Source organism: Rhamphochromis sp. 'chilingali' (assembly GCF_963969265.1).
Source record: "Rhamphochromis sp. 'chilingali' genome assembly, chromosome: 1".
Taxonomy (NCBI): Eukaryota; Metazoa; Chordata; class Actinopteri; order Cichliformes; family Cichlidae; genus Rhamphochromis; species Rhamphochromis sp. 'chilingali'.
The window spans coordinates 58939870-58948583 of record NC_137929.1 but is presented as its reverse complement, the minus strand read 5'-3'; positions in this window follow the sequence as shown (position 1 = coordinate 58948583).

Genomic DNA, 8714 nt, shown 5'->3' with positions numbered 1-8714 from the left:
AATTTCGTTACTCTCAAACCCTAGATGAAATAGCAAATGAACATTTAAATATAAGAGAGTGATTAAAAAATGCAAATAAAATAATTAAAAAGTAAAAATTTAAATAAATACAATACAATTTAACAAGAAAGCTATGCAATATACAATGTACAATATTCAGGTAAGGGTAAATGACATTGAGTGTAAACCAGGCAGAGTAGTGCAAATAGGCAAATAGTGGAAATGGAGATTTAGTAATATACGGTAAGAGATAGTATAACAACAAAGTCTTATGAGGTAATGGCAGTCCAATGCTCCACAAAGTGACTGGTAACTGGTGCAGGCCAGTGAGTGAGTCAGAGTGTGTGTGTGTGTGTGTGTGTATGTGACAGAGTTCAGTGAGACCGTGGAGGAGAAGAGGGGAGAGGGGGCAGAATCGGGAGGGAGTTAAGCTTCCTGACAGCCTGATGGATGAAGCTGTCCTTCAGCCTGCTGGTCCTGGCCTGGAGACTCCGCAGTCTCCTCCCTGACGGCAGCAGCTTGAAGAAGCTTTGCATTGGGTGCGTGGGATCAGCCGCTATGCAAAGGGCTTTTTTAGTGAGACGGGTGCTGTAAATGTCCTGGAGGGAGGGGAGAGAGACACCAATGATCCTCTCTGCAGCCCTCACTATGCGTTGGAGGGTTCTATGACAGGACGCATTGCAGGTTCCAAACCACACAGTGATGCAGCTCGACAGGATGCTCTCGATGGTGCCTCTGTAGAAAGTGTACATGATGGGGGCTGGTGCTCCTGCTCTTCTTAGTTTGCGGAGAAAGAAGAGACGCTGCTGTGATTTCTTGGCCAGTGCTGTGGTGTTGTACGTCCAGGAGAGATCCTCTGTGATGTGCACACCCAAGAACTTGGTGCTGCTCACTCTCTCCACAGACGCTCCGTCAATGGTCAGAGGAGCATGTTGGGTGTGCACTCTCCTGAAGTCCACGACAATCTCCTTCGTCTTCTCCACATTCAGAGAGAGACTGTTGTCAGCACACCACGTGGCCAGGCGTCTCAACTCACTTCTGTAGTCGGTCTCATCCCTGTTGCTAATGAGACCCACCACCGTTGTGTCGTCCGCAAACTTGATGAAGAGGTTGGAGCTATATGATGGAGTGCAGTCATGGGTCAGCAGAGTGAAGAGGAGGGGGCTCAGCACACATCCCTGCGGGGCCCCCGTGTTTAAAATGATGGTGCTGGATGTATTACTGCCGACCCGTACTGCTTGAGGTCTTCCGGTGAGGAAATCCAACAGCCAGTTGCACAGTGAGGTGTTGAGGCCCAGCTGGACCAAAAACTGGTCCAGCTGGGGCTGTTGGGGGATTATAGTGTTGAATGCTGAACTGAAATCTATGAACAGCATTCGAACATATGAGTCTTTTTTGTCCAGGTGTGTGAGTGCTGAGTGGAGTGCAGTGGAGATAGCATCATCGTTTGAGCGGTTGGGCCGATACGCAAACTGGAAGGGATCCAGGGAGGGGGGCAAGACAGTCTTGATGTGTTGCATGACTAGTCGTTCGAAGCACTTCATCAGGATGGGAGTAAGTGCAACAGGACGATAGTCATTAAAGCAGGAGGGAGATGACTTTTTTGGGACCGGAATGATTGTGGTGGCTTTAAAACATGTGGGGACGACAGCCTGGATGAGTGATATGTTGAAGATGTCTGTGAAGACATCAGTGAGTTCCACTGCACAGTCTCTCAGTACACGACCAGGAATGTTGTCAGGACCCGGAGCTTTACGTGCATTGATCCTGCCGAGGGATCTCCTCACGCTGTCCGGGGACAGAGTCATCACCTGGTCACCAGGAGGGGGTGGGGTCTTCTGTGCAGTGGTGCTGTTTTGGACTTCAAAGCGAGCAAAGAAAGTATTCAGCTCATTCAGCAGGGGGATAGTGCTATCACAGGTCTGTGGTGGGGGCTTGTAATCTGTGATGGTCTGAATGCCCCGCCACAGGCTCCGTGAGTCTCTGCTGTCTTTGAAGTGATGAGATATTTTCCTGGAGTACTGTCTCTTAGCCTCTCTGGGAGGCCACGGGAAAGGTTGGCCCTAGCTGTCCTCAGGCTCGCCTCGTCTCCATCTCTGAAGGCAACATTCCGAGCTTTCAGCAGCCTGTAGACCTCTCCTGTCATCCATGGTTTTTGATTTGCCCGGACAGTTATGGTTTTCGTGACTGTTACATCCTCAATACACTTGTTGATGTAGGCAGTAACAGTCTCTGCGTACTCCTGGCAAAAAGGCAAAGGCAAGGCAAAAAATACACATACACCAGATTGCCGCAAGGTTTTTGTGATAGTCCTACAATTTTCACACAGAATATTACAAATTGTCTGTCTGATTTTGTGATTCCATCACATCCACAGATGTTGGTATATGTCGATGACATTTTAATTGAAGAACTGGAAAGACATATCATTGGCATTGCTGACTCACTTAGCTGAGACAGGTAACAAGGCCTCACTTTCCAAGCTACAGTGGGTAAAGACAGAAGTGAAATTTTTAGGACATCTGCTTAGTGCAGCAGGGAGGAGCATACATCCAGAGAGGAAAACAGCTATCTTGGCAGCACCTAGGCCAGTGACAAAGAAACACATGATGCAATTCCTAGGGTTGCTAAATTTCTGTCGATCGTGGATGCCCCATTACTCTGAAATTGCGCAGCCATTATTAGATATGATGTACAGTAAACCTTTGGCTATGTCAGAAAGTTTAAGTTGGACCCCTGAGGGGGAGCAAGCTCTGTGCATGCTGAAACAGATGCTGACAGGAGCATCAGTTTTAGGACTTCCAGATTATAACAAGCCTTTTGTTCAAACTGTTGACTGTAAAGTACATTTTATGACATCCATGTTAGCACAAAAATGTGGAGGTGGAATGAAGCCAGTAGCTTATTATTCTAAGAGGCTGGTACCAGTGGCTTGTGCCTTACCTCACTGTGTGCGATCTGTGTGTGCAGCCGCTGAAGCCGTAAAGTGTTCTGGTGAAATTGTTTTGTTTCACCCTTTGACCCTGCTGGTTCCACATGAGGTTGATGTTTTATTGCTGCAGACTAAAATGACATTCTTGTCACCTGCAAGACACTTGTCTTTAATGTCACTGTTGCTCTCCCAGCCACACATAACTATTAAGCGGTGTACAACTTTGAATCCCTCTACATTGTTGCTCACAGAGGAGGAGGGTACACCACATGTGTGTAGTGAGCATGTGGAAACACAGTGTAAACCTAGAAGTGATTTAACGGACATACCACTCACTGAGGGCAAGGTTTGGTTTGTTGATGGTTCCAGTTTTAAAACAGCAGAGGGAAAGTCTAAAACGGGCTTTGCTGTTGTGGATGATGTGCAGGTCATTCGTGCCGGGCAGTTATCACATTCCATGTCTGCCCAAGCAGCTGAGATAGTGGCTCTGACGGAAGCCTGCAAAGCAGCTGAAGGGCAGGCAGTGACTATATATACAGACAGTCAGTATGCATATGCTACACTTCATTTCTTTGCCGCTCAGTGGTCAAGACGAGGCATGACAACATCAACAGGGAAACCGGTGGAGCATGCGACACTTTTACAGGACCTGTTGAAAGCAGTCTTACTGCCCAGTAAAGTTGCAGTTTGTAAATGTGCAGCACACACACGTGGCACTGACCCCATTGTACTAGGCAACGCCTTTGCAGACAAAATTGCAAGAAATTGCGGAGTAAGTGGCAGGAAGACCGGGTACAAAGGGGGGGGGAAAGCCTCTAGGGCCCTTCGTCTCAATCCGGTGAAGAAACCAACTGAGCCACAGGTACTCATCAGAATGGCTGGTAAAGTGTCGTCTACCCTGCTGGGTGTAATGGCTTTGATGTCATCATGGTCAGCTGTGGAGACCCTGTATGTCCAAGGAAACCACACCCAATACCCTCATGGCTATTCTACAAACTTTTGGTGGCAGTTTATGAATACAACTGCTCACTTGAACAATAGAACGGACTGCTATGTGTGTGCTCATATGCCGTTATCCGCATATACATCTGGACTGTGGCCGTACAGCATACCAGAGGACAGGAGTTGGTGTCTGTTGGGCTTAGCAACTCATCCTGGCAACAGAGTCCTCTGGTCCAAGGCCAACTATAGTGCACCTTTGAACATCACCTGGAGTAAGTCGCCACTTCTACACGTGAATTGTTCTGGGCAAACTGACTTATTGGCCTGGCCTCAAGTGTCAGACCCACTGCCAGACATAATATTGCTGAACAAGCTGAACGCAGCTCAACTGCCGTTGTGTGTGATGAACAATGGATCACTGTCAGTGGGGGAGTTGCCGCTTCGCTTATGTGGGTACATATACACCTACTGACCTCCAGAGAATGAGAGCAGGTGTATGAAATGCTTGACCAGTGCGAAGTGCGCTGAGAACTTGACATTAAGGAGGACTGAATGCAAGTCCAACCTGGCTTACAGAATACCAGTAAAAGCAAAGAGTCAGAAGTGGACAGGATGTGCAAGGACGGTGCCGAGCAGTAAAGGAACAAGAGCCTCACCTAACTCTTTTGGAGTGACAGTAGACACTGGAGTGCCGCGAGAATTTCACATTTGGAGTGGAGGAGCTAAATTCTTCCAAGGTCTGATCCCAAACATCGGAGTTGCAGAGGTGCGGGATCATGTGGAGATCAACCACTGTGGAATGCACACCAAGCTTTTGTAGTCTGCTAAAGACCACAGTCCTATCACTACACAATTGATTATACACCTCTAAGCATATATGGTTAAATATTTCCTAATACAAATGACAATAATAAAATCTAAACCCATCAATCATCGTCATCATCGTCATCATCGTATTCTCATGAGTCTTACAAACGTGTTATGTTATGTTGCATATGCTATATGTTTTGACTAGTGTTTCATGGGACTGGCAAGGTCACCATTTAAGAGGTCAAAGTCATTTTCACTGTTGAAACTAGTTTTTTTGGGAAAAACACAAAAGGTCTTTTTTAAAAATGAAAAAAAAATATTTTTGTTTCTGGGTTTTTAAGACTTAGGAGAACTGTATTTTGAAAAACAAACAAATATAAAAACAGTCCATTATGCAACTGGTTCCTGTGCAAACATAAAACAAAACAAAACAAAGAAATATAGATTTTTTTAGATTGTCTGGAGGTCAGAGGTCTGGATTGATAAATTGGTGAGGATGATATTTCTGATATTTCTGTATGATGTCTAAATTAAAGAAATAGCACAGTGAATTAAAGTAGTATTTATGGGATGATGGAAGGAATCAAATCAAATCACTTTTATTGTCACATCACATGTGCAGGTACATTGGTACAGTACATGTGAGTGAAATTCTTGTGTGCGAGCTTCACAAGCAACAGAGTTGTGCAAAATACAATAATGTAAACAAGCAAAATACAAGAATGGCTACATCTGAAACTAATAAATATATGTACAATATATAATAGTATATGCATTTCTGGATGTGTATACTAAATGTTTTTCTACGTGTGTGTGTGTGTGTGTGTGTGTGTGTACACATATTTTACAAAATTTAATCTATATTAAATCTTCAGTCTTCCTTCTGCTGCTTTTAGTGTTTTTGTTTTTTCTTTATTTAAAACCACGTGACCAACAACAGAGTGGTAGCTCAGTGCAGCTTAATGTTGAATCGCAGTGTGTTGAAATGTCTCGGAGCTTTTCTCAGCCAAAATGATAGTCCACAGTCAACTATCATCCTGGCATTCAGTAAAGAGCAGGATCCAAAGAGGAAAGAGAGAACAACCTCACAGGTTTATGAATGAGAGGATGTAGGGAGGAAGGTGGGTGAGACATATGCTGGACTGAAATTTGGTCTGATGATAATTCCTCTATTTAAAGAAAAACAATGTTTAAAGCTTCTTAGAAGAAGTCTGCTTAAGATGCATTAATGTAAGTTATTACTGCCACCTGAAGCTGACTGAATGTCTCGGAAAGACGAGTGACTGGCTGTGTCTTAATTCAGGGGCTGCATCCTTCGGAGGACCCATGTCACGTTTATTTGGATGATATGGATGTTTGAGTTCTTTAGGGTAGAAAACACATAGGGAAACTAATAAACAACTGAGCTACCCTAAAGAACTCAAACATATCATCCAAATAAACTAAAACTCAAAACACTGGGTCAACAGAAGGCTGAGAAGGCTGAGAAGGCTGGAAGTGCGAAGCTGTGTAATGGGATGGTCTAGCCTTGGTGGAGTTAAACTCAGCCGTCTGCTCCTTACTATCTAATATATAACAGGACACTGGAGAAAATTCTACCATCTCACGCTATTGTTTAATCAGTTTTCTGTTTGGGTTTTATGAAAACTGTAACTTTAATCGCAGCCAAACCAATTTACTGATCAACAAATAAAACACTGAAAAAAGCCAAACAATAATATTTTTATGTTATCTATGTTAAAATAATGAGCCAGTAGTTCACTGTTCTCGCCGGCTCTACTGAGCCTTGACAGTTATCGATCTGGTGGGTAACAGACATCTCTAAAAATGTCGAAGCACTTTTGCAAATATGTGATATCTTGACAAATCGAGCAGATATTTGAAGCTTACACAGCTACTTTGTCGCCTGAAAATATAATAATTGTTTGTTCTGTGACCCAGAAGGAGTAATATAATAAACTCTTTAGTTGTGCAAATTACAGGCCTTTCTTCTAACTACCTTTTCTTTCCAAAATTCTTGAAAAGAGAGTTGACAGTCAATGAATGACCTTCCTTCCTACATAAAAAAGGCACATATTCCATACAACCATTACTTCAGTGTCTTGATGACATTAAGGCTTGGATGTCTCTTAACTTTTTAAAATTCAATGATAAAAAGACTGAGGTGATGACTTTTGGTAGCCCCACTGAGATCCCAAATGTATATTTAGATTCCTTGGCTCAGTATGTTAAGCCAACTGTCACAAACCTGCTGGTCAAAGTGGACTGTAATGAGAAAAGATGACATTATATGCCACAGTAAATGCACTGCTTACAGTTTTTTCTGAATGCTTAAACCCTAACTGTGATTCCTGTAGCACAATCTCTAAAACTATTCAGACTTATAGCAAAACCACTCACTGAGTTTGCAAAACTAAAAGCACAAAAACTGCTTTGCACTCAGTTTGCAATTTTGTAACACACACTTTGCACAACTGTAGGCACAATTCACTGCACAACACTCAATTACCAAATTTCCAACACACTCCTAGCAAAAGTATACACATGTATGGCTATCATTAACACTAATTTGCCAACTGTCTGGCACACTTTCACATGTGAAAGCTTTTTTAGATAATTAGTTCACTTTGCAATCAGCCTAAGCACTATAATACAGGTAAGCTGTGTGTGCGGAGTACAATGGAGGGAGCAGAAAGAGTGAGAAGTAGAGGAGGCCGAGGAAGAGGACGTGGAGGTGAAGAAGTAGGATGAAGAGGACGACAAGGACAAGGAGGAGCAAGAGGAAGATGAGGAGGGGGGAGAGGAAGATGAGGAGGGGGGAGAGGAAGGGTAGGAAGAGTAAGAAATAGAATTGCTGATGACATCAGAGCTACAATAGTGGACCATGTAATCAACCGTGGAATGACCCTGAGGGTAGCTGGCCAACGGGTCCAGCCTAACTCGAGCCGCTACACTGTAGCAAGCATCATAAGGACATCTACAAAGATTTGTAGCACTGCCATATGCCAACGAGAAACACACCAATACCACTGATGTAAAAATACTGAAATTGTTACTTTACAGAATTGCTAGATGACCAGATGCTGGGGCAGAGGAAGCATGTTCACTGCAGACCAAGTAACCCATATAGTCATTATGGCGATTGCAAATAATCCTATACTTGGAAATAAACACTTGTGTTTGTTTTGATGTGTTTGAATAAACACCAGTACTTGAAGTTTGGATCCCTCTATGCTTATGGATCTATGACAGAAGTATGAGCTCAAACTGACATAGCCTACCTTGTGCACAGAGAAAGCAAAAGCCAGATGTGTTTTGTATTCATACCATCAGTGTGCAGTTGGCGCATTGTGTGCTTAGTAGATGATGGCTTGTGTGTACTGTTTGATACGGAAACACCATTTTTACGAAGGTGTGAAGAGTTAATCTAGCTGTGTTTGCTTTTGCAAGAGAACTACAATGTTTTGATTATTGGGTGACAGGTTTTCTTATTTGTGTGAAGAGTTTTGCAAAATTAGCCAATAGTTACAAAAAATGTGCTTAAGCAATCAGAAAAAACTGTAATTGTTACCTCTCCCCACTGTCTTCAGTGGCAGGCAGCAGGAAACAGATCAGGAGGCAGAGATGATCTTTAAGTTTAACATTACTCACAATATTGCCAAAGAGTGATATGGAATTTAAGCACAAGTGCGTTTCAGTAACTTATCTTTCTTGTAGATCTGTGCTCCAAATAAAGAACTTTATGCTGACAAGATTATTAGTTAAAATAACAAATTTTAAGTTACAAATCAATATTGTCTGCATGGACAGATATTCCACATTCCATATATCATCATTCAGGTCCTGCATCAATACACTTCCATATTTTTATATCTATAAAAAAAGCTGACACTTGCTAGACTCTATCAAAGGTGTGAGCATCACAGCAGATGCCTTTGTGTCAAAGTAGCTGAGGATAAAACACAGAAAAACACGAAGTTGATTTTCCTGGCCTGGGATTTTATAAAAATATTCAGCAGTACATCGAAAA